The following is a 27,273-nucleotide window of genomic DNA, read 5'->3' on the forward strand; positions in this document are numbered from 1 at the left end:
TGTTGGGCGCCGCCGGCCGCAGAAACTGCTGCGCATCCCGTTACCAGCGACTGAACCACGTGATCAACCCACGTGACCAATCATTTGGCGAACGGCGCTGCCACGGAGCTCAAGTGCTGCGACGCTGAAGGGTAGAAGAGGTGACATAGTGTAGATATCGTTACAAAAGCAATGCTGATCACCAAGACGCGTGTGCCACGAAGTCGGTGCATTAAATTTGTGACAGTTGTGCCAAAGAAATAGGAAAGTTACTTTTGCTAGCGATGCCAAGAGTAAACAAACAGCGCCAATCTTAATGAGAGGGACGAGGGTATGGTCTTCAGTACGGTGCATTAGGGCAACGTTTGCACAATCTCTCCGACAGTCAAGCGTCGCCTATCTTGAAGGCCGTATGTATGGGCATCAAGAACGCCACCAGATCAATGGACCGCATCGCTGCGCTGAACCCTGCTCCCCGCACTGACCGATTGTCTGAATGGCCCCCAGGTTTTGAAATATTCTTTGAAAAATTATCCATGGCAGGCCCTATTCAAACTCCGTGCCAATTATTCAAACACTATCCGAAAACGGATTCGATTCGTTTCCTGATGAAATAACTTTATTTGCACCCGTCAAGGAATCAGAGGGCGAAAAAGACGACTCTTGACCGCCGTCATCTTCCTCCCCTTTCAGCAGGCTGGGATCCCTTGGGATTCAGCGGTGTCCAGGGCCAGACGGATGACTTCTTTTTGTTCTTCTTCTTTCTGGCTGGCCATTAAAGCCTCCCAGGACTCTATATTCCTGTCTGGTTCGTTGTGGCTAGGGCATGTCCACACCATGTGGATCATGTCTGCTATTTCATTACACTGTTTACACCTGGGGTCTTGGATCGCCGGATGCCATCTGCTTAGTGCGAGTGGGTTCGGAAAAACTCCCGCCTGTAACTTTCTCCATATGACCTCTTCCTTTTTGCTGAGGCCCTTGCATGCTCCAGGTAATGTCTGTCTTCCTAATCTGTAATGGTTAAGAATATCTTGGTACGTGTTCAGCTCCTCGCTCGTCTGAAGGGACTCTCTACTCGACGAGACCGCATTGGGGTCCCGGTGTATGAGTCCTCGGGCCAATGCGTGCGCTGTCTCGTTTCCCCGGAGGCCCTCGTGGGCCGGAGTCCAAACAAGGTTAATAAGTTCTGCCGGTGTCGGGCCGGCTGTGAGAATTTTGACTGCTTCGACAGATACCCTGCCTGCGTTGTAGTTGCGGATAGCCGATTTGGAATCTGTTATAATCACCCTAACATTCCGTTGAGTTAAAGCCAGCGCAATGGCTACCTCCTCAGCCGCTGTTGCATCACTCTGTTGGGTGCTGCAGCACGAGACTCGGTCTCCGCCCTCCCTGGTCGCCAGGGCTACGAAGCCCGTTCTGCCTTCATATTCCGCCGCGTCCGTGTAAACCACGTCCTGTCTATTGGCTAATTTTTTCTGCAGAGCTTTCGCTCTGTCCTTTCGCCTACCCTCATGGTGTACCGGATGCATATTCCTTGGGAGTGGTGGGATTCTGATTTTGTTCCTTATGTCTGTTGGGATATTCTCCGTGTGTTTGAGCCGCGCTCGAGGTTCGAAGCCTAGCTTTTCTAGTATTTTTAGCCCCGAATGGCTGCGTAGAAGTCGTTGTTGTTGCGCTACTCTGGTAGCCTCAATGAGCTCGTCTAGGGTGTTTGAAATCCCCATGTTCAGAATTTTCTGGGTGGATGTGTACGGGGGGAGGCCCAGAGCGGTTTTGACGCCCTTCCTAATTAGGATTTCAATCTTGTTTTTTTTCTGCTTTGGCTAGCCGTAGGTATGGTGCCACGTATGTGATTCTGCTGATTACAAATGACTGAACTAGTCTTAAGAGGTTCGTCTCCTTCATTCCCGCGTGTTTATTTGCTATTCTTTTGAGTAGCCTACACGTCTGGCTTACACTCGATTCGAGTTTTCGTATCGTTTCGGTGTTCTTACCGTTTGTCTGTATCCTAAGACCCAGTACTCTAATCATCTCCACTGATGGTATTTTGTCCCCGTTTACCGTTAGCGTTATCCCATGTTCATGGGGCTTTGTTTGTCTCTTTTGTGGGCCGAGGAAGAGCGCTTCAGATTTCTCGGCAGAACATTTGAGTCCTACTTGTTTTAGGTACGACTCAATTTCCTCGATCGCTCTTTGGAGGGTACCTTCGATGTGCGCGTCACTGCCTCTGGTAACCCAGAGGGTGAGGTCGTCTGCGTATATTGTGTGGTTGAGCCCTTCTATACGCGTCAATTTCTGTGGTAAGCCAATCATTGCAATATTGAAGAGTGTCGGTGATAGGACCGAGCCTTGGGGAGTACCTTTGTTGCCCAGCCTTATGCCTTTCTCTTCCTTCCCTCCTAGGCTGATAGTAACTGTTCTGTTTGAAAGAAAGTCCTTCACGTAGTTGTATACCTTTCCCCCTACATTTAGAGTTTCTAAGCGTTCTAGTATGGCTGCGTGGTCAACGTTGTCAAAAGCTTTGGCCACGTCAAGGCCGACTATTACTCTGGTACATGGCCAGGATTCTGGTTCATCCGCTCCTAGTTCACAACGCCGTCACCACGGGCCGCATGAAGTTGAGCTCCTCCTCCTTCTCTTACATTCTTCCTCCCGGTTTGAGAGAGAGACGCTAGTAAGCTTCGCCCATTGTCCGCTTTGTGTGTCCTCCCCTCAAGCCAAGCTCCTCGGGAGGGGGGCACCCTTCGCGTTTCTGTTTTTTTTTTCCACCCAGCGTGTTCGAAACGGGCTGACTGTGCGGCTCCCCTAGTCTGTTCCTTTACTGCGGTGCAAGAAAAGAAAGAATCGGATTGGGGTTGAAGCGGTGTACACGCCCCGTCTTTGTCCGACTTTGAGGGGCCATTTGTCAAAAACTACTGGCGGTATATATGCACATCACACAAGATATGGCTAAACGTTCCAGAATTGTGCCAAGGCCCAGCTATCACTCAGTGAGTCCAGAGCATAATGCGTGGAATAGAATTTTTTTAGCGCTGCACCCAACTTCTCCCCGTGGGACGGTCTGTGTCTTCATGGTAAATGGTGTTTTGCTGTACAGAAAATCTGATGACTGGTGACAGAACAGAACTAGCGGCCGTATAAGCATCAGTAAGAACCTTGTGTTGCGCATTTGTTTACACGTCAGTGTTTTTATTTTTTCGAAGGAGGTTGCAGTTATAACCTGACTCACCATAATTGTCAAGTTTTTTCGCAACGGGGAAAAAAATTACGGACAACAATTAAGTCTATTGACGAGCTGTGAAGGAGAAAGCTTGCAGCGTGGCGTTCGGCTGTGGCGATGGCGTGCTGCTCTAATGCAATGGCCAGCCAAGCTGATCAGTTCACGCCACCCGAATGGAAGTTGATGAAGGCGACGATACCCAAACCCAGCTCGAGCCCCTGTGCTTCCTTTTTTCGAGTTGAGTTGAGTTGTCGACAGAAGGACGAAAGGAAAAGCACGGGCTTGCTTACTGGCTCAATGCGGAGCCACGCCCAGCCGCCTGCGTGCTGATAGTAGGAGGTGAAAGATGGGAGTAAAGAGACAGAAGAAAAGCACGCGCAATAGCCCGTAGGCCACGGGCCAATCCCGGAGGCAGTGCAATACCGGGCTGACCTGTGCCAGAGTGCGTTACGCCAAGCACTCCGCCATACTTTCAAAAATATGCGTAACACCCAAGCCTCAAGGGCCCATATGAGATATTAAGCCAGGTATGTGAATGGCATCCCCCTTCGAAAGCGGACCGGGGATTGAGCCACACCCGAATACTCGATCCTGTGCTTCCTTGCTATCGCTCCTGTTTATATTTCTCCTCCATATCATTTCCCTTTCTCCTCCGCCGGCTGCAGCTCGGGTGGTTAAGATATTAGATAGCAATTGCCACGGCCGGCAACATTATTTTCCTTCACTTTTGATGCGAAAGCTTCACTATGCTACCTCGTAACGATTTCGCGGTGCTTACGGTTTTGACCTTCAAGTGGGCCAGAGGTCAGTACTCTCACGGCGTGGTTCGAGCGTCCACCGATATATGTGAGACAGTTACTGCGCCATTTCCTTTCCTCAAAACCAATTTTAAAAACTAACCTTGAAAGTAAAAATTGAAAATTGGTTTTTTAATAATAATTGGTTTTGGGGGGGAAAGGAAATGGCGCAGTATCTGTCTCATATATCGTTGGACACCTGAACCGCGCCGTAAGAGAAGGGTAAAGGAGGGAGTGAAAGGAGAAAGGAAGAGAGAGGTGCCGTAGTGGAGGGCTCCGGAATAATTTCGACCACCTGGGGATCTTTAACGTGCACTGACATCGCACAGCACACGGGCGCCTTAGCGTTTTTCCTCCATAAAAACGCAGCCGCCGCGGTCGGGTTCGAACCCGGGAACTCCGGATCAGTAGTCGAGCGCCCTAACCACTGAGCCACCGCGGCGGGGCGAAAATTGGTTTTTTGAGAAAGGAAATGGCGCAGTATCTGTCTTTCATATCGGCTGACACCTGAACCGCGCCGTAAAGGGGAAAATGGAGGGAGTGAAAAAAAAAAGAAGAAAAAGGTGCCGTAGTGGAGGGTTCTGGAATAATTTAGACCACCTGGGGATGTTTAGCGTGCACTGACATCGCGCCCTATCCAGTGAGCCAATGCGGCGGGTTCCCTTCGTGGGTGCAGACGCACTTCGGAAAGTATTTTATTTACGAAACTTAATTTTTCTTTTTCTGATTAGGTCACGTGGTTTTTCCAAACCTCTGGGGAGGACAACGCCTGATTTTCCTCCTTATGAGCTGCTATGCTTTCGCAAAAATGAAAATATGCTGCCTTCTACTTACGAACGGCGCTGATCATTTTACCTAGGCTGCTTGCACACAACATGTGTTTCCTGCATTTATACACAAGTATGGTGACAGGTTGCTCAGCGTACAAATTATTGAATAATACCATTTAAACGTGTAACCATTTTCGGGATGCGCTTGTATAGGAATTGTACCTGCATGCACGTGACTTTCTGGCGCCCTAGTTCACTGCCTTTTTCTGCATGTGTGTGTGTGTGTGTGTGTGTGTGTGTGTGTGTGTGTGTGTGTGTGTGTGTGTGTGTGTGTGTGTGTGTGTGTGTGTGTGTGTGTGTGTGTGTGTGTGTGTGTGTGTGTGTGTGTGTGTGTGTGTGTGTGTGTGTGTGTGTGTTTGTGTGTTTGTGTGTTTGTGTGTGTTGGGCTGAGTGTGTGGGTGTGCGCGCGCGCGCCACGGTAGAGTCCATTGCATGCAGTGGCGCAAAAACGCGGAGCTCCCACTTGGCTTTTCGCAAGTTTGGCTTGGTTAGGAGGGCGAGGGCCGGCTCAGGATGTGAAGCTTTTAAGTTCCATGGCTGATCACCGGCCTGTCTTATGACGTAGGGATAATGTAAACAGGAATTTCGAGAATGTAACATGCAACCAGATCCCTCGGATTTTTTTTTTCATCACATTACTCCGCATGAACATGTCCAGATATCGAGAACCACACGCTCGAGACAACACAGGCTTTTTGCGCGCGTGGTTTCCTTCTCACCGGCCTTGAGGAAACGCACGCGCCCATTTTCATACGACAGTAATTCATGTCCCCATAAAAAAAAGACATGCTATGCTTGATGAATCGTTTATCTTCAAGACAGTCACGTTTCCATGCCCGCCCCCCAAGTCGCCACGTGCTCGTCGGCCATGGCGGCCTCGTCGACGGCGACGTGCGCAAGCAGTCATATCGGAAAAGAGCGGGCTTTCTGCGCACCTATTCGCTTGCGTCAGCCGCCGCCTCATCAACCGTCGTCGGACGACGTGCGAAAATTATCTGGTAGGTCCACATTGGTGGCGGCGCTCACCATCGGGTGAAAATCGCCGGCCTCACGCCGTAAAAACGCCTCATGCATCCCGGCATTAAACGCTGTGGCTGAGCGGGGTTAAGATACTAGATTACGATACCTGGTGACATGACCAAGCGCCGTCACATGTCCGAGATGGGAGGTGCACTAGCGGGTGGCTGTTGGCTGGTTATACGGTCGAGTGCTCATTGCTCGCCGGGCTAAATGTTACGTCATGAGACCATGCGAAATAGCCTGAAATTTCGAATACAAATTATGCAGTGGACACCAAGCCGCAGAAAAGACCTGTTAATGCTATAGCATCATACCAACAAGGCGGAGATAAGTGTTCCCCAAATTTCTTAATTTCAGCGCGATTTCTTTTCTTTGTTCAAAAGTACTGCTCATAGTGCTGCCGCAATGAGGAGTTGTGTAGTCAAGTCATCAATGTTGTACTTTGCGATCGTTATGGAGCGCTTGGATTTTGATGTAGGCGAAATGCTAGTGGTCCGTGTACTGTTCGATTTCAGTGCATGTTAAAGAACCTCAGCTGGTCGAAATTTCCGGAGTCTTTCACTACGGCGTTCCTCATAGCCTGAGTCGCTTTGGGACGATAAACCATAAACCAAAACGCATGGAAATATTATACGGCTTATGGAAAAGCGTGATGAAGGAGATTCCACAATTATTTTTGGGTGTGACATAACTATGAGGGATCGGAAAGCAAGCATTGCTTTTTCACGTTGTAAGAACTCGCTCAGCGGCAGCTGGAGCTGTGATGCGCCAAACATACCTTTTCACGTATTTGAAAGCACTGCCTGACAAAAGTTTCAAAGACGATTAGAGATCATATAACGGCGGCAATGCGTCCCACCTGGTCCTCTTCGTTCCTTCTGTTGTTTTTCGTAACTGATCTAAATTGGGATCCAAGTGGAGACACATCACTTATGTTAAAGCTGAAATTTACTAACGTACCCTGACGCCCGTATCTACATGACGTTACTCACCAGCATGGTGACGTGACTCGATTACGACCGACGCTGAATACCCCCGGGAATTCGGTCCCCTCGCCGTCAACTGTGAATGCTGAGGCGGCCGCCGATAGAACATGCCATCGCAAATGAGAATCTCCAAAAGGAGGCCATATTAGGTTCAGGAGTGAAGTTGAAAATAGCGAAAATTAAATGTAGCAATGCGTACATTCAGTTTAACTTCTTCAGCCTACCGAATTTCCTAACCTGTCGAGTGTTTTGCTCAATTCTTTGTTCCTGTCCTTTTGTGCAAGTTGCAAAAAAAAAATAACGGTGGTTTAGCTTTGGTTAAACCTGGAGTGACGCGATAGCTACAGCTGCCCGAGTGGAACTTGGTCACGTGACCAAACACGTGACCAACAACGTGATCAGCCGCACCACGTGACCAACCACGTGACAGGGTGGCGGCGCATCCACAGGGTGTCAGCGCAGCCACAGGGTGGCGGTGCCGCCACCACCACGGCGCCGCCACGTTGAAGGCTCGAAATGCTGCCGTAATAATCGCTACAAAAACTCGTACAAAAAATCAAAGCGGCAGTTTACTTGACATGACAGAATACATTTATTATCGCATCACATCATGGCGCAGAAAAAGTCTAAACGATACATTTCGACAGTTTGCTAGAAATACACAATGCACTTATGCACAGAACCAGCTTGAGAAAGTGTCGGTAGTAAATATTAAGTATGGCAAAACTTTACACTTTCTACATAGACGTGTACCACTTGCAACCGCCACACATCACTAGGCTGGTTGTGAGGAAAGGAGAGGTGCAACATTCGCGCTATAATGAGGTCAGCCACATGAACCGCGCCGTTTCGCAGGGAACATAGGCAGCCAGAGGTGCACTGCGAAGGCATTTCAAGCGTGCACTGCAGTAATTATAAAACACAATTGGCCTAATCTTGATGAAACCCAAAAAACACAAAACAACACAGCGTGGCGCGATACAAAAAAATATAAACATATCATACATGAATACAGATACAGCGTGTAAATATTGCACATCAAGGAAGATTATCACAAATATGGCGAAGAACGAAGAACATTTACTGCACATATAAGTCGCCACAAGCACAAACAAAGCATTTCAATCTCGTTTAGTCGTACCAGCGAGAATGCGAGTTTTAGCATCGAGTGAAGAGACATAGTAAACCGTTCAAGCTGCAAGTGTGCACATACTGCACTACAAAAATTTTTGATGAATATTTCATTAAAAAAGTAAGAAATGATAAAAACTGAGGCATACAGACTTGTGGAACATCGCGAGCAGGCAATTGTTAATTGCAGGCAATTTTTGCTAATAGAAGTCAAGTCGACTGCTGAAAACATCGTTTTTCTCTTCGTTTGCGAAGCATTTCACGCAGTTTGGGAACTGATTTTACTTTCGTTGAAATGCCAGCAGCTTTCAATTCGGTCCGCAGTTCAACCGCGTCCATATCCTCGATGCAAGCGGGAGGTGTATCCTCGCGATCCATTTCAGGAGCGCTTCGAGCCCTATTTGTGCGACTCTCTTCAATCATACCCTCAACCCAGTATGAACGATCGTGTTTTTTGTACGCTCGACTTGTTGTTACGTGCGCGCTATTCTCAAGGCGTTTTGCCAGCTTCAGCGCATCGGCGGCCGCATTCCATTTATTGGATCTTGCATGATGCAAATGCTTCAGAATATCATTCTTTTTCTCAATGCCTTCGCTCGAAAACCACCCCAAACACTTGAATTCTTTATGCTTATTTGAGGCATGACAGACAAGAATATGCATATATGGCGTCATTCTTTCAGCCCCGTAACCCTTATTCCCTCGTTCTCCAAGTTCTAAGTACGTTTTATGGAATTTGGCTATTTCTTGTTCGATGCTTTCGCCGGTCGTGTTATGTTCAAAATGATCAAAAATGCGACTAAGCATTTTCCAAAGTGAGATGATTTTTTTTTCTGTTTCCGGGCTGAGTTTTCCAGTGAGCCTCTCTGGCAGCATTTCGAGCAGGCGCTCGCAGGAGTCTCCTTGAATACAGGTGAAATTTTTTCCTTTTCTTTCGTCCTGCCACAGTTCAAATTTTACACCACAGCTATTAATTGCCTGCACAATTGCTTCCACGTGAGTGCTCTTGGTGTTTAAGTTCGTAACTTTATCGCGGTTGTCTTTGTCCATTGCTTCGACAATCAATCCATCAACCAGGCGATTAACGACTCTAATGCGCATGTGTAAAATGTCTGGAACCACAAATGCAGGTTCAATGTTGAATAGGGGAACGACTTTCATTCCGAATTCTTCAACAATGCCGTCCTCCCTCATGTTTTTTAGAGTGCGTAGAAAAGGCGGCTTATTACACTCCTCTGTGTTTGCCCCAGCTCTGCTTCGTTCCTTTAAATTAATACGACAGAAAGGACATGGGTGCCTAGAAGACGCTGACTGCAATCCTTGAACCATGAGCAAGAATTTTAGATCTGAGCCCAGACAGACTATGACGGGAACTTCCTGTCCTTCCAAGCTGACACTGCCCCTTTTCACAACACTGTTAACTTCGTCTATCAAATCCTTCAAACTTTCTCTAATCTGAAAATAGTTTTCAGAGACTTCGACGACTGCGAGCAGGCGATGTAAGGTATGGCTCTGCAGCCTCCGGCTGCTGTCAATCAGGAGACAAGATAGAGTTGTCCAGCTTGTTCGTGTGCTGACTACACAGCCACCTCCTTCTATTTTGACCAAAATTGGCTGCGACCTGAGCTGTTCTCCTGTCATACCTCTATTCACTGCGTACTCCGCAACGGCAGTTTCAAGTTCGTGCACAAAAGACACCTGAGCGCCAGCTGCTTCTCCTAGGGTTTTAAACACAGCAGTGCTTTCGTCTAGTTTTTGCCTGTATGAATTGATGACACGGAGCGAGGGTAAATTAGGGACAGCTGAAGACATTTTTTCCCAAAAAACAATGCTTACAAAGTGGTTGTCTAAGAGCGCGGTGATTGCACGGACGCTTTTCTTCTCGGGGGAAGAAAGATCCTGATAGTCAGTTTTACCATTACTGCGGTATTCTTTTTTGATTCCTCGCTCCACGGAGATTCCGTCAATGTCAGAAAAAGTAATTTTGTGCAGTAGCCCTCGAAGGTCTTCTACAACCAACTGGCATAAGTCCAAGCCATAGCTTTCCAAAATTTCTTCTAGCCCTTGAACTATCACGCTGCCTACAGAATGCAGCTTTCTTCTATCGGTGCTTTTCGAACCTTCCCCGACCCTTTTTCCGCAGTTGTTGAGCAAGCGGCAGTTTTTTGCCTGTGATGACAGGCTTTTGTTTTCTTTTTGCAGCTGAAGGCATTTTGCCTCAAAATCCTGAATGGACTTACGCAGTTCAGAAAGAGACCGTTCTGATACACCCTCCATTCGCTTCACTTCTTCTTGTAAAGCTTGAATAATGATGTCCTTGATACTGTTATTTGAATTTTGAACAGAACTTTCCTTATCGAAGGGAATTTTTACATGGCGCTCTTTTTTAAGGAACCCCTCTTTTGCTCGGCCATTATTATTTCTGTACTGAGTATCTACCGAGGAGCAGAGGCTTCTAAATCTTGTCTCTACTGCAACCTTTAAACTCTCTGGGATGGACATGGCAAGTGGAATAAAAGATGTTATTGTCTCAAAATAAGATTTCTCCAAAACCGTTTTGTTGCTAAAGATTTCCAGAACTGTCTTATTTGTCAATGTAAATGAAATTGCACATTCAGAAATCTCTAAACGCAAAGCTCCCGAACTCATTTTTAAGAAATTCTAAACAACACAAATTAAAATGCAAGAATCAATACTATATCGAAAAAAAAAAGTTCCAAAACGTTTGCTGGCAACATATATGTGAAAGGCGGAAGGCTCACTATTTCTGTGGGTTAGGTTCTGCATGCAACAACCTTCGACACAAGGAACATTTGCAGACTTTCCACAGGATAGCCGATTGGAAAGAGCTTGCAAGCTTTCTGTCGTGTCACAGCAGCCTTCACACGCACTGGGAACTCAATTGCCACTACACTGCCAAGTTTCGTTTCTCGAGTATGCCACCCAAAGGGAAGATTCAGCTTTGAAAAGTCTGACTCATTGCAAACAATCCAACCCCTTTCGAGCGGCCTTCCTTTCCTACTGAAAACCCATCTAAAGATGTCCAGGTCTATGTTCACCTTGACAAGCCCGCTGGATCGACGGCTGTTGGAAAGTTTCTTTTGCACAGCGTAAATTAATTCCTCAGCAGCAGCTTCCAGTCGTTGTGGCGATGGCTTGCTTGGGTGCTTAAATTCCCCGAGAGACAGGCGCCGTTCAGATTTTTTCTTGGTTCAACGGAGCAATGCCACTTGGAATATCCTTTCCATTTTATAAGGTATCCCTTGCTCTGTAAAAAAAAGATGGCATGGTGAAACATTTAGCGCAAGAAAACTCACACACGCGGAGGAACGACAAAACGAAGCACAAGTGAACCAAAGAAAAGACAAAGGAAAGATATGTCACTACGAAATGAAGAGCCAATGAACTTGAATGGTAATTTATGCAAATGCTAACATATCCATTTGTGACGAAATGAGTGCCTTAGAGGACTTAAGTTACTGGGGATTGAAGGGTTTGCTCAAAATCTTGACCGCGTTATCTACCTTACTGGACTCAGGCTGCCCGCTTAGCGCGAAAAAATATATTTATGAAAAATGCTTTGTCTCTGGCATCATCACTAAGTTTGGAAGTCGAGTGTTCAAAACTGGCGGTAGTAGTAGTAGTAGTAGAAAACATTTATTCATAGAAAGGTAGGATAAAGAGGCGGGAAAAAACAGATTTTGGGTGGAGTCCTTATTTCAGGACCCCAATGTCCACCGCAGTTGCTCTTGCTTGGGATATCAGGCTACGCTGGGTCACCAAATCGGAGCTGAGCAGGGCAGACTCCCACTGTTCCTCGGATTGATGTTTGTCTAGTTCGGGAGGCTTGCTACCGGAGCAGCCCCATGTTGCATGGTATGTTGTTGGAATTCCGCCACACCAGGGGCAGATTCCGTCGTATCTATCGGGAAACATGATATGGTATTTGTGTAGGTTTGGGAAGGTGTTCGTCTGTAGTTGTCGCCAGCCCCTCGCCTCTGCCGCCGTTAGCTTCGAGTGTGGTGGGGGATAGACTTGCCTTTGCGTTCGGAGAAGGAGGAGGCGTTCGCCGTACATAGAGGGAAGAGGGGTGACGTCGGGGAGGTTAGTCGCTCGGTTGGTGTATCTCGAGCTAGACTGTCCGCGGCCTTGTTTCCCTCGAGCCCCTCGTGCCCAGGAGCCCAAGTGATTTGGTGCTTGCATGTGGAATTTTTAACATGGGGGGTAGTCATAATGGGAGCGATGGAGTGTGGAAGTCTGCCAGTGAGGAAGAGCCGACACGCCGACTGGGAGTCTGTAACAATTTTTAGTCCGTTTCGCGTGGTATAGCCGTGCTGGATGGCGAGACCGAATGCGGCCGTTTCTGCTACTGTGGGAGAGCAGTTGCGTAGAGAGGCGCTGGCGATTTCCTTGAGGTTGGTGTCCAAAACTACCGCCACCGCGTTCGTGGAATTGGGGTACATGGCTGCGTCGACGTATACAGCATTTCGTGCCTGTCGGTGTGTGCGGCGCAGGTAGTCCACTCGCGCCTTTCGTCGTCCCTTTTGTGAGTCCGAGTGAAAACTGGCGGTATACCAATTGCGGAGACATTTTGTTATAGGAAGTCTCCCTGACTGCCGCGCTTTGGGGCCTCCTACTGTGCAATTTTACTAATTTCTCTAACACATTTTAGTCAATGAAAACCTAAAAACCTAAAGAAAACGTGATCAAGACACCTCTTATGTTTATATTCCTCGCAGCTTATTTATATGCAAGCTAACAACATTTTTTCAAACATCAATAAACAAATGCAAAAGAAAAAGGTTTGAATTTTTCTGGGCTCTCTTATACAGATAACAGCAGTAACACATACCAGGTGTTACATTGAAGACTAAGTCATCATCAAAATTAAGCTTTCTCGGATTAGCTCAGCTAACAAAGCGAAAGTCGTCGGCGTTCATTGTGTTCATTGGTGTTGGCGTTGACAACTTTCTTGGTGATTTTGTGGAAAGGAAGGGCGCATATAACTGGCCACCTGTGTAAGTGGGCGCCTCAATAGCGCTTTGAGGTACGGGATGGTGGTGAGAGAAAGATGTGGGCTGCATGCATTAGCGCTGACAACGTTGTGGCAGACACGCGGCACTGCAGCAATAGGCCGCAGCCTGACCAACCTCTCGCGATCAGCCATTAATTCAAATGCCACATGCCAGGGTGGCAGGTTGGGCGCACTGCTCATCCAGTGTGCGGAACGCACTCAACGCTACAGACGCTAAGCCGCGTCTGCTTGCACGATACATACAGCTCTCGCTCTCTAACAAGGTTCAGCAGTAGTTGAGCAACAGCTAATATTTTTTTATCCAGCTGATACTCGGCTAGATAACGTGGTCAGGCAGCAGCCGCTGCACGGCTGTGGAGCCCCTGCGCAGAGACGGCGAAGACTAGGCTTGGCGGCGCGGCGAAGTCACTTGCTGGGTTGCTATGGCAGCGGCGCAGCAAGGACGTTCAGGATCAAACGTGAGGTGACGGCGAAATCGCTCCGACGAAAGCAGGAAAAGCTTTCACATTTAAAATATGGATTTTGCGGCATAGTATACCAGTGCCCGCAAACTGTAGCTAACCGGTAGTTACCCAGTAGTTAACAGGCAGTAAACCGGGAGGAAGCTGGTTTACTAATTATGATTTTAACTTTTAACTATTAGTTAGGCGCCTAGTTGCAGTTGAGGTAGGTTACTAATATCCGTATCAGTTTTTAGAATTTCGAAAACGCGATTACCCTCATCGCAGTGGCTCGACAAAATTTGGCTACATCATGCGATGGCTCAGTGGTTAAGGTGCTCATCTGCTGAGCCGGAGTACCCGGGTTGGCACTCAACCGCAGCGGCTGCGCTTCTATGGAGGCGAAACGCAAAAGGCACCCATGCGCTGTGCAATATCACTGCACTTTGAAGATCCCTAGTTGGTCGAAATTATTCTGGAGCCCTCCACAACGGCACCTATTTGTTCCTTTCTTCTTTAACTCCCTCCTTCATCTCTTCCCTTACGGTGCAATTCGGGTGCCCGCCGAGATAGGCGGGACAGTTACTATGTCATTTCCTCTCCTTAAAAGCCAATTTTCAAGAACCAGTTAGCGCCAAAATACATGCGCTTTCGAAAGCATGCAAGCAAAGAAACCTTTCCAGTGCGCGTAACTAGTCGAAACAGCCAAATTTTGTCGATCCATATGGCCAAAGGTAACCATGTTTTGGAAATTCTAAAAACTTATATGGCTATTACTAACTACCGGCTACAAATCTAAAATTACGACTAAGCGCCTAACTGCGATTGTTAAAAGTTAATTATTAAAATCTAGTTAACCAGCTGAATAGTTAAAACGATTCACCGGAAACAATTCACACTGGTAATACTGTGCCGTAAAAGCCATATTTTAAAGCCAAAACGCATATTTTTGAAACGTCTTCCAGGTAACACCTGGTATACAGAGTCGCTCAGCTAATGCTAAGGAAAGCTTGAAGAAACAAATGCGCGCGCTGCAAATATTCTGCACTTGCAAGGTTTAGGTTGTCATCTGTTCTATCCAAACATATTGTTGTGCGCTTATTTTTATTCCTCGAGATGGGAAAGCGAACCAGCTGCAGGTTTTTTTTTATGTGTCAAATCTTGACGCTTCACTCCTCTGTCAGTAGGTATGCTATACCGTTTTACATCGCCCACGAGCGATTCCTCTTTAATTCGCTCGCCTTGCATGCTTTGCATCATGTCTACTTGTGAATGACAACGTATCCGGTAACACTGGCATGCGTACATAAGTAAATAAAGTCCTCACTTGGTCTACATTTATGTTGAAAATGTTGAGCTAAAGTTATGAATAACAAGAGAGATAGCGCTACTTGTTAATTACGTACTTCAGAAATATTATGTCCAGCAGAAGGCGCCTGCTGTATTTCTGCATTATTCGGACCTTTGCATGTTATCTCTTTAAGCTTCGCTAAATTATCTGCAGTGCCTTGCATATCCTTTGGAATATTAATACATTTGCTCCGACGTCTCCCTGTACTGCTTTTTTCTGGCCAAATGTTGTAATTTTACCTAATAAAATATGAGAGCACTACGTAAACCGCAATTAGCACCATGTAAGCAAGGGCCTTAAGCTGTTTGCATGCTATAAAGATGAACGACCGGTCGTTGTGTACATTTTTTATGGTCGTTGTTTTATGAGGGTTTAACGCCCCAAACCGACTCAGGCTATGAGAGACGCCGTAGTGAAGGGCTTGGGAAATTTCGACCACCTGGGGTTCTTTAACATGCATCGACAACGCATAGTACACGGGGCTCTCGAATTTCACCTGCATCGAAATTCGACCGCCGAGGACGGGATCGAACCCGCATCTTTCGGGCCAGCAGCCGAGCGCCACAACCACTCAGCCACCGCGGCGGCGTGTCACGTGTCGCATGTGCAATGTTGAATGCTAACTGTGATGGGTGGCAATTCTATGTAGTAGTAGTAGCGGTGATTTTATCCAAATAATAAAAAGAAAAGAAGGGAAAGATTTTTCCTGCTGCGAGCACCTGAGCTGGGGCAGCGCAAATAAAGGGATATCAGGCAGATTAGAGAAATGAAATAACTATAGCCATAAACTATAGGAGGGAGAGTGGTCAGGAACTATGTACAAGTATTATCTTTACAAATTCGCAGTTATATGTCAGAAAAAAAAACGAAGAAATTTTGAGGACACTGAAGACTTCTTGTGAAATCATGGAATGCGAAAGAATTAATGTTTAATCGTGGCCCTCGTGGATAGCTCCAAACGAAGACGCGTCCTTTGTTTGTTCTTGTTCCCAGATCATTACCCGCCGCGGTGGCTCAGTGGTTAGGGCGCTCGACTACTGAGCCGGAGTTCCCGGGTTCGAACCAGACCGCGGCGGCTGCGTTTTTATGGAGGAAAAACGCTAAGGCGCCCGTGTGCTGTGCGATGTCACCGCACGTTAAAGATTACCAGGTGGTCGAAATTATTCCGGAGCCCTCCACTACGGCACCTCTTTCTTCCTTTCTTCTTTCACTCCCCCTTTATTCCTTCCCTTACGGCACGGTTCAGGTGTCCGCCGATATGAGAGACAGATACTGCGCCATTTCCTTTCCCCAAAACACCAAAGCGTGCTTGTGGCCTCGAGCGCGTTTGGTTCGCAACCTAGTGGTTGTGTCGAATTCTGCCTAAGCCTCTTATCTTCTTTAATCGAAACGATAACCCCACACTGAATTTCCGTGACAATCCTTCCACACAAACCAAATCCACAGTGATTGCACACGCATGTAAGCTCTACGCTTGTCATGCTGTAGGAATTAAAAAAAAGTTACCAACAAGCTCTACAGACCACCCTGAATTGTGTAATCAGGACATGCAAACAAACAAAAAACGTAACATGGACCGAGGTGCTTAAAGAAATGGCTTGGGAAGGTTGTTACTTACCGTTTTGGCAATGACTCTCTCGACCAGGTGGTACATCAAAACTTCAGCAGAAGAAAGTCAATGGACGCAGGGAACTGGCTAACCAGATGCAGCTGATGACAGACAGTAGCGAGACAGCCAGGTCCTGAGGAGCTTAAAAGATGCGGGAGACGAGGGCAAGGTGTATGGGGGGCGATGGCGGTTACATGGAACTGGCTAAGGGAAAATCTTCCTTCATTGGCACCGCCGAAGATGCAAGGGATCTAAATCTAGCTCAGAACGATCTCCCATGGCTCCGGACCCTGGGTTTAAAGACCTAGAAACCCGGCCCACCTCTTGCATCGCCCAATCAACAGCAAACTAACCCATCATTGGTTTACAAACTTCATGGCACGCCCTCCAATTTCGGCAAGGTTCAAACCCTCTCCCTGAAATACACAGCACATCTAAATTGCTATAAGAAAATGTAATTCCGGGAATGAACCCTCGAAATGCTTGGGCCAACAGGTTTACGTGCCACGCCCATTCTTCCACAGTATTACTCAAACTCTCTCCCTTAAAAAGTAAAAAGAGAAACATATGAAAATACATCAAAACATTCCCATGCCGCTCCCAGCTTTACGCCAATTACCGATATTCAACCGAACGCTACCGCTGCGAGTAGTAGACTACTTGTCTTCGGGATGACTGTTGACAGGCGTCCCCGCAAAATCTTGAAAGAGGCGCCAGCCTGTCGTTGCTGCCTCTGAACACGCTTCAGCGTTTCGTTAAGCAGGCCCACTTCTCGGGACCCGTTGGTATGCCCCATCCTCTGACTTCGACGCCGTCGCGGCTTAGACGCGGCGTCTGCTTGCCGCGTCTGCGCTGACCATGCGCTATGCTACGCTATCACTGCGGTGGTTTCCTTAGACGGGCGAAGGGGGGCGGGCGGTTTCGGGAAAACGTCTTGGCTCCTTTCCTCTGGCTCGGTCTTTGCCTTCGCCGGTCTACGCCCGCTTGCCTCGCCATGCACGCTTCCTGCTGACGGGGATTAACAGGGAAATCGCCGCATCTCGGCGCCGGGCTGTCGACAAACCCTCGGATGGTTCGAACCTCGGCTTTTTAAGCCCTCGTGTTGAAGACATCCGGGTCAGTGGCTGCAAAGCATGGATGTAAGAAGCGGGAAGTGTCCCCAGGGAGCGATTAACATTCTTCCCTGTCTGTTGGATGTGCCACGACTCAAGTAGAAGCCTCCTGTGCGGGTTAGCTTCGGTTTCCAGTACATTAGTGCCGTCAACGTCCATTCGGTGGTCGCATGCCTCGCAGTGTTCGGCCGCAGCGCTGCGGTCGCGGTTCATTTGTCGGACGTCCGCTTTGTGTTGCCTCATTATTTCGGCGAAGTGAAGTTCTTCGTTTCCCCTATGTACGATTCCGGGAAGACCGAGCAGGACATTTGGTATACAACCTCTTGGGCCCTTTCTTTTGGGTGACGGCCGTTTGGGGGGGGGGGGAGAAGGCGTCCGATGGTGGTAGTCGTAAAGCCACTGAATAGACTGTGCGTTGTTAGCACTCTTCATTACCGAGAATGCGTGCCAGCGTCTCGCTCACGCCTTTCACGCATGGAATGCAAAACGTTTCCACTTCTGGCGTGTGTTTCTTCCATGCACATGCACATGTGTTCGCCCCGGCTAAACCATTCTTATTTTTTGAGAATTGAAAATTGTCCACCCACCCCTTCCACCAATGCAGACACCTTTGCTGCGCCTTCGAAGCTGATTTCCCGGACTTTGGGACTTTAAACCTCGTAAAACCAAACGAGTGAATCCCCCCACAATAACGACCAAAATAAAGTTATGGTCTGATACATATTTCCTTGTTCTGTTGTGCGAAAAACTTTTTTTGACTGTCGATATTTTGTTCACTGAAGAGGGCTAGGTCGGGCTGGTTGGTGACTGTTGACGCAAACGACTGGACAGCATCAACGGTACGGAAGAGAATACAGACACCATCGCATGTGTATGTGTTCTTCTTTTCTGTCCCGTCTGTTAGCGCATTTCAGTCGTTACCAGCAACATGTATTTTTTCTTTGCCTATATTCATAATAATTCGAAACTATTCAGTTCGCAGGCAAAAATGCGATACTCGCACACCCTATAAGGTTCTCGCTCTGAAAGAACAAAAGTCACTGGCTTTTTTCCTCCTCTCTTAGTCTGTCCAACAGCCATTTCTCAGGCGCCAATACACGCCGCGAAGGCGGGCCAAGACCATGTGGATTGAGTACTGAGGAGAACAGAACGGCGTCAGAGGCATGTAGTAGTAGTGGTGGTTTTATTGAAATAATGACGAAAAGGAAGGAAAATATTTTTGCTAGCCCCGGCATATGCCATCGATACTGAAGCACCTGAGCTGGGGCAGCGGATAGCAGCATAGCAGGCAGAACGGGGAAATGAAATGAAAGAGGTAGAAAAAACTGTGTTATACTCTGGTGCTTCTTTGTGCGGACGGAAAGAATTTCGAGGCTTGAAGAAAAGAGGTTGAGGGGCGCTGAACGGACAACTTAAACCGCGAAGAGAAGTTCTGGGAACCTCGAAGAGCTGCAAGCCATGAAGAAAAGTCCCCCGAGAGCGCCGCTGTACTCCGACTGCCGTTAACCGGACCCTGCTTCCAACACGTGGGTCGGAACGCGTTCGCACGGGGAGTCAGACGTGCTGGTCGTCGGCTTCGGCGATTTTCAGCCGGAGCAGCGGAAGTTTCCGCCTGACCCTAGCAAGATCATCCCCAACGTGCACTGAAAGCTGTCGGGAACATCTGGACACCAGTTTTTTCCAAGGTGGGCCCGGTTAAACCCCCTTTTCGGGCAACACATGGCCCGATCGGGCCGGTGGCGCGGCTAGGCCTAACGGCCGAACCGGTACCCGGCACATCGGGGCCTCTGGCCACTGACGCCAGTATGGCTGCTACGCAAATCTCCTGCCGAGGCTACGACCCCGAGAACATGCACTGGACAACGGTTCACCCAGCGGAAACCGCAGGCCCAGTTTCGGCAACGGTTACCCCAGCGGCAACCGGAGGCCCAGATTCGGCAAGATTTCGCAGCGCCGCGTTGAACGCCGCAGTGCTGCGCCGAGCGCAAGACCAAGCCTTAAAGCCGGCGTCCGTAGACGCGGCCGGCGTTCACGCCGGAAACCAGCAGTCACCCGCCCCGCGCGCGGCGGGCCGCAGTCGGCGACTGCTCACGAAGTGGAAACCGCCTGTTATTCCCAAGCCTCTCCAGACGACTACGTCGTCGTCATCAAGCCCCGGACCCGCGTCTCGTTGTACAAGACTTTCCAGGAGACCGGCTACGGCCGGGCGTTCACGGCTCTCCTGGGCGCGCAACCCGCAACAGATCTTACCATAATACCGGTAAGAGAACAAAACGTCATTATTGCTCACACTGCGAAACCTGAGCTAGGCGACCGTATCATCGGTGAATTTGAACTTAATGGACCCGACGGGAAGGTCCCCCTTGTGGGGCACCTGCGCCAAGACGACAAGGACGTCTGCTACGGCGTCATTACCGTCCGTAACTCTGAAACTACGGACTCGCTCCGTACTAGGCTCCAATGGCGCTTCGGCACCATCGTGGAAGTGCGAAAATTTGGGACATCCAACAAAGCGAGACTGACTTTCGCCGGAACAGAGAAGCCACGTTTCGTGCACTACGACTCGGAGCTTGTACAAGTTAGGCCTTACCAGCGAACCATTCCAGCCTGCCGACATTGCGGTGTGGTCGGCCACCGCGTGGACGCCTGCCCCGGCCAGAGGCTGGACCGGTGCGGCCTGTGCGGACAGCAGGCTCTACTCGTTGAGGGGGAGCGGGCCCCTCACCAGTGCAACCCAAAGTGTTCAGTGTGCGGCGTGGCCCATGCCACGGGGGGCCCAGCGTGTACTGCTAAATATCGCGCTATCCAGCCCACGCAGGCCGAGCGCGGGCGTAAATCGAAGCGAAACCGACGCAAGCGTGGCAAGCGTCGCCCGGACAAGCTGAAGGCCAAGGCTGCCGACCAAGCCATGGACCAGCCTGTGAATTCCTCTACTGGGAGCCAAGGGAAACCTCCAGCTGCGCCACCGCCGCCTCAAGCCGGTGCAGCGAAGCCCCTCGGACCTCCACAAAACGGCGGCTCCAAGACGTGGGCAACCGTTGTCAAGCAACACTCCCAGGTGAGCGGCGCCGGCAGGGCAGCTTCTCCCTTCGCTCCCCCTTCCCAATCCCAACAACGGCCAATCTCTGCCGAACAAAAAGAAATATCTGCTCTCCGCGAGCAGGTTGCAAATTTTCAAAAGCGCCTCGCAATAGCGGAGGCCCGCCAAAATTCCCCCAACCACACCTCTGCCTCACCCGCAGCAGAGGCAATGGAAAGCGACGCAATCCCTTCAGGACAGGCTGCGCATGCCCTCACGGCACTCGAGGCGAGAGTGAGCGCGCTCGAAACTCAAGTTAACAACAGAATATCCTCATTGGAAACGCAAATCAATGCCACACTTACGGCGGCACTCAACAAAATTAGCCACCTTGCGGCATCTATCCCGAACCTCATAACCGCTCAGTTCGCTCAACTCACCCGCGCTCCCAAGCGCGCTGGCCCGCTCAAAACCTCCGCAGGCCCGCAGCTCAAAGCGTCTAGGCGTCGAATCGCCGGAGAAGAAGAAGAGGTCCCCTGTGCCATCCTCAGTATAGAGAATGCTCCTCTCTTTGGAGCCACTGGCTCTCAAGCCTCCTCTCTCCAAACTCACAACTCTACCTTTGATCATGGCGGGCGCCCCTAGAGATAGGAAGCATCCGCGAAGCAATTCGATCCCTATTCAAATTGTACAGTGGAACTGTCGCGGATTCAAGGCACGCACAAAGCGAGCCGATCTACGCCTTTTCCTTACAACGTTCCCAGAATTACCTGCTGTGGTGGCCCTTCAGGAGCCAGGAAATGGCGCCACCCTTGCCAGTTACACGGTGTACCAGCAGGATGCGCATAGCTGCCTCTGCGTACATAAAAATTACACGGCCTCCCAGGTTGACCTGGATCTTAGCGCTACTTTCTCCTATGTAATGGTGACGATCCTTCCGCTACGCAAACAGGACCCCCCATTGCACATACTCAACATTTACTGTCCCCCAAAGCTACCAAATGTTACATTCGCAGATATCTTCAGCCGGGCTTTGAAGGTCGCGAATCGGGATCCCCTCATAATCGTTGGGGACTTTAATGCTCCCAGCACCTTATGGGGGTACACACGTGAAGAGAAACGCGGACGCAAGTTGGCGGAGCTTGTTTCCACACTGGGCCTTACTCTTCACACGGATCCCGCGCAACCCACTCGTATAGGTAACTCCATTACACGCGATACGTGTCCGGACCTCACCTTTACGAAAAATATTCGCTATGCAGATTGGAGGAACACCGAGGAATCCCTCGGTAGTGACCACTGCATAATTACCACTACAATCCATACCAAGCCATTCACAAGACCACAGGCCAATGCAAAACTACCCGACTGGACCAAATTTAGGAACAGTTACACCAATCCTCAATCGATAATGGACCAAGGATACTCAACGTGGTCCCAACACCTAGTATCCCACTTGAAATCAGTCGAGCAAAATGTTCAACTCTCAGAGGCGAGCCCGGCGGTAGATAACCACCTCCTCCACCTCTGGGAGGCACGACACAGCCTCGTCCGCCGCTGGCGTCGTCAAAAACACAATCGGAAACTCAAAATTCGAATTGCGGATATCACCCAACAGGCGGCACAATACGCGGCCCAACACGCCGACTCCAATTGGGTGCACCGATGCAACACTGCAGCTCGGCAAATGTCGAGTCGGAGTACGTGGCGCCTCTTCCGCGCTCTTATTGATCCGGCACAAACCCGTACTGAGACACAAAAACAGCTTCAAAGGGCTATACATAACTTCACTGGAGACACGGCCAAACTGGCCGATGCGCTCCGCGACCAATATTTGAGTATACACCAGGATCCCCGTGGTCAGGCGTACTCGTATGCAGGTTCCGAGAACGCGGATTTGGATCAACCGTTCCAGCTCCATGACCTAAAAGCGGCCCTGGCTAAAATGAAGCGAGGTACAGCGCCAGGCCGGGACAAGGTGACGGTAAAGCTTATTGCCAACCTCCCAGATCCCGCCTACGAAACTCTCCTCGATTACTTCAACACTATCTGGATTGGAGGCACACCTCTCCCCATAGATTGGAAAACGGCACTAGTAACTTTCATTCCCAAGCCAGGTAAAGCCATTAACACCGACAACCTCCGGCCCATCTCCCTCACTTCGTGTGGGGGGAAGCTGATGGAGACTATGGTCCGCGACAGATTGTCGGCTTTCCTGGAACAACAAAACATTTTCGCAGACACCATGTACGGGCGTCGCCTCATCCGCAGCCTGATCCGGAATTCAATTTCAATCCGGCCATCACCTTTAAAGAGATCACCTCTCTTTATTAAAATTTTCATGGTCTCTATCCCCCTCCCTGTAAAGGCCTCACCAGGGTGGAGGAGCGCTGGCTTCTCCGCCTCTATACCAATACTGTACTGTGCCCGGCAGTACTTAAGCACTTCAATTCTTCTTTCTCGGGCGCGTGCCCACACTGTGAGGAGGAGTTTTCGGACACCTACCACATGGTGTGGGCATGCCCTTCCAATCCTGCCTACCCACCCCACCTCCACCCCACTCGAGAGGCCTGGGAAGCTGCCCTGCGCGGCTGCTCCGAACTCCATGCCCAACAGGCATTGGTAGCTAGAGCCCGAGCCGCTGCGGAAGCTACAGGGATCCCGGACTAGGGCTCCCTCCTAGTGTTTGTAAGGGACGGGCCCTTCCGGCTCGCCCCATCAACCTCTCACTGTAAATAGAAATAAAAGTTTTCCTCCTCCTCCTCCTCCAACACGTGCTCGAGCGCCCGTGAGCTGGCACCGATGTATTTGGACGGCGTCTCCAGCAGTGGGCATACGTAGACCGGTTCTGTCGTATGTTAAGAGCGCCGACTTTGGGCGCGTGCACCCAAAAACGGCCCTTGGAGCACACTTGCAGAATATCGAGCGTCCTCTACAGTTTGCCAGCCAAAAACCCTCGTTTACAGACGGCAATCTCGCATTCTTGTACGAAAAATGAGTTTGAAGAGGTTCCTTTATCTGTATGAGAGAGTAGACGTTGAAAGGATGTGAGGAGCGGGTCGAGATAGGTACTCGTCAAGAGAATTCGGTCATTCTAGCTCTTAGAGGTGGCGCGGCGGTAGTACGGTACTGCGGACGAGGCGGTGATGGCGCCGATGCCATAGCGTGAGTCTTTATGGAAGCAAACCGGCTTCTTTAAAAATCACACCAAAGGTGTCACAACGTAGAGTCTAGATAAGCAGCAGTAAATGATTCTTGGTCATTAATACGCTCCTATGCTTGAGTTTGGCTGCTTTACAGGATAGAAATAAATCTTTATCGATATTCGCATGGAATCGCTAGTTCGCAAGTGCCGCGCGCGCAAAAACCGCGTCGTTGAAACTTGCGAACTTAGCATGGTGAAGTGCGATGAACACTTTGAAGCGTAATTATTTTGCGCGTTCACTTTCTTTTTCTTTCGGCACTTATCCGAAAGCGTAAATAAACTACTTTAATGACCCAGACAGTCTAACGCTATGTTTCGTGCCTACACGAGTGCGGCCCTTACCCGCGTAAATGCGGTATGTGTATTTATTGTGTGCTGGCCTTATAAGGATACCATTGAAAAAAAAAATCAGGAGTTGGTAACAATGGCCATTCCGCAGCGTAATATTACAGCAGTGATCAAAATCAGCTTTTTAATGTTGGACTGCATCAAACAGCCAGAAACATCAAAATCCTTGAGCCTACAATTTCGACGTTGATTGACTGCTTGTTTAGGTAAACAGAAAAGTTTTACAAGTGGTCTACATTTTCTCGCGGAGGAATTCGGTTCGGTGGCCCTGAATGTGCGCGTAGCTTTACTGCAGACTAATTTCCGACTATATATAGTCCATCTGCAGCGTACGTTGGTCGCATATATGCGGTAAAAGAAGAGGCAACGTAGCTGTTGTTTGAAGCGGCAGCCAGGGGGTCATTCGAGCTTTATAGTACAGTAGAAGTTAGCGCTGAAAATGTGTTTTTGACTGGCGGGTTAAAACGCTGTGATCGAGTGAGCAGACGACGGTTGCCAAGAAGCGTTCACAATTATACAACCACTTTACGCATTATATCCGAGAAATATATGTACATTGTGAAGTTCTTGCCATTCATGTCGCTCTTTAGCAGTCACGTCGTGGCCAGAAAGCCGTGTTTAATCTAGACCAGAACGGACTGAAGCTCGATGAAAAATGTGTTTGCTGCTAACGCCCACCTTAAAATATTACCATATACACCATACTATAGCTAAGTGTTCAAGCACTGCACTGCTTTCATGCAGCTGTAATAGGCTATGTTGGCAGCATGAACAAAACTCCGAACAGGAATGCGTTGACGATATGGTGTCGTGGTGGTGTTGACGACATGGTGTTAATCAGCAACGAGTATGTTGCTGGTTAACAGACGGGTCATTAGGCTGAAACTCGTTACCAACCTGCAGAATGAACTTAATCACTGCTTTTTGAACACATTACATGTTGGCAGAAACAACATGTTTGCTATTTGGACTGTTCGCAAATTGTAGAATAACAGAATATGCTCATTTTTGACGCGTATCTTAGGCTCCAAACCACTGCGAGTGCACGCGCCGCGCAGAGTGATCACCGGCTCGCCGCTTCAGGAAGAGCCCGCTTTTTGCGCCCCCACCGTCGCTGAAACGATCGAAAACATCATTGTAACCTTTCGACAACTTCTTTTTTACAGCTGGTGGCGACCGTCGGGGCTTCATGTTCCCGCAGGATAGGAGGCAGCCCCCCTCACCTTTTCGAAACAGAATACAGTGGAGGACGACTGACTCATCTCTCCTCATTCTAACCCCGTTAGTCAGCAGAGCAGGAAGTGAAAACGCGGTTTGCTAACGTGGGTTGTTGGAAGAAACCTTCCTTTAAGCCAGCAATTCTGCAAGTTGTCCATTCACTTCTGAGAAAATGAATGCTGCACGTCAAAAGTACCCTGTCAATAGTTCTTTGTGTTTGGTTCGCCTAGGGTGCAGTGACGCGAGGCAAAGATCATGTGAACCAGCTGTCTTTGAAAAGGAGTTGGTTGGTTGGTGTTTCGGGAAAGGAAATGGCGCAGTATCTGTCTCGCATATCGGCGGACACCTAACCGCGCCCTAAGGGAAGGGGTAAAGGAGGAAGTGAAAGAAGAAAGGAAGAAAGAGGTGCCGTAGTGGAGGGCTCCGGAATAATTTCGACCACCTGGGGATCTTTAACGTGCGCTGACATCGCGCAGCACACGGGCGCCTTAGCGTTTTTCCTCCATAAAAAAGAGTTGTCCGCATTTTCAGTGCACGCGCTCACGCTTCCCCGCTGAGAGGTTTACGAGCATAGTGACATCACGAGTAAAAGAATAGTGACGCCATGCGTACTCAAAGCAATATGAAAATAAATGGCAATAAAGAATGAGATATCTGGCGTTCTGCGGTGGTAACCGTGTCTCGTGATTTTTGTGCTCTACTTCGCGTTTTTTTTAAATTTTGATATGGTGGCATTGGAGACTCAATGCACCGTGCTCGACGCTTTTCGTCGCCAGAAAATCTCTGGAGAAATGGACAGTTTGTTGCATTCTATTCGTTTCTTGCCACACAAGACGAAAACACGTGGTTTTTGAAGCTTTAACCAATTATGTGGTCGCGGAAATGTCTCGCGCGTTCACAATGGTTGGTTTTATTTCGTACAGTACACAGGCCATAACAACACAGTGCACTCACGTTGCATGACAAGGAACGAAGTAAAGGATCTAAAGCCCCACCTCGATGGACACATCCTACGCGTACCGGCGGAGCGCCTACGCGCACGGGCGTACGCTGGATCGTGTCTGCGCATGCGCTGCATAGATATCTGTACATGTCAGATATCCGTGCCTGAGCGCGGGCGCCTGCGCGCGCATCCGAAGCGGGGTCCGGTTTACATTAGGAAAACCGCGGGGGCTCTCGGGGACTGTTTTCTTCATGGCTTGAAGCCCTTTCAGTTTCCTGGAACTTTCCTTCGCGGTTTAAGTGGTCCTTTCAGCTACCCCCAAATCCCCTTTCTTCACGCTTGAAATTATTTCAGTCGGCTCGTGGGGGAACGCGCCAGCACTAAAGAGCATGGAGGTAGATGCCTTTTTTCGACGCTCGTCGCGGCGCGGGGCTGGGCGCTTAGGCGCTCTGCCGTACGCCTAGGATGTGCCCATCGAGTTGGGGCTTAAGGAAAACATTTCCAACGCGCTGCCTTTTTCAGTGAGTGAGCAGATGAGAGCCACGGCCACTGGGTGATGCGGTTCCATCGAGTGGCCGCATTGGTACCAACCGTTGCCTCCACAAGCTGGTAGAACAGCGGGCTAACGGGGTCGCATTTTTCATTGAAGCACTGAGGCTTCAATTTTGGATTTCGACGTGGCCTCTTTGTATGTCTGAAATTTACTTGACCTGAAATAAAATAATCGAAAATGTTTACGGCCGCGAGTGAGTTTCGAACCCGAGGCGGCGAGAACGCATACGTTTTGCTGGTTACTGCGTTAAGCGTGGCCCGCATGGAGCGTTTTTCCGGGCGATTCGCCGGCGTCGGCGGCAGCGGAGCGCTTTTTTGCCGCCGTCGACTGCCACACCGCCGCAGCCGAAAATTCTGCGTCATAAAATACCAGTCTCTTGCGCTGTATTTTGGATATCGTCGTCTTCATCAGCTGCATCTATGCGCAACGGAACCGAACACTGAAACAGCACTGAAAACCGAAGTGCTAGCACTC

At 49.2% G+C, this 27,273-nt stretch overlaps 1 protein-coding gene across 6 annotated transcripts in view; it reads left to right on the plus strand.

Annotated features, from left to right (window-relative positions):
• LOC144115535 (uncharacterized) overlaps positions 1–27,273 on the plus strand; it is a 102,203-nt gene that overhangs the window by 44,654 nt on the left and 30,276 nt on the right. The window lies entirely within an intron of this gene.

The sequence above is a fragment of the Amblyomma americanum genome, chromosome 1, assembly GCF_052857255.1.
Source record: "Amblyomma americanum isolate KBUSLIRL-KWMA chromosome 1, ASM5285725v1, whole genome shotgun sequence".
Taxonomy (NCBI): domain Eukaryota; kingdom Metazoa; phylum Arthropoda; class Arachnida; order Ixodida; family Ixodidae; genus Amblyomma; species Amblyomma americanum.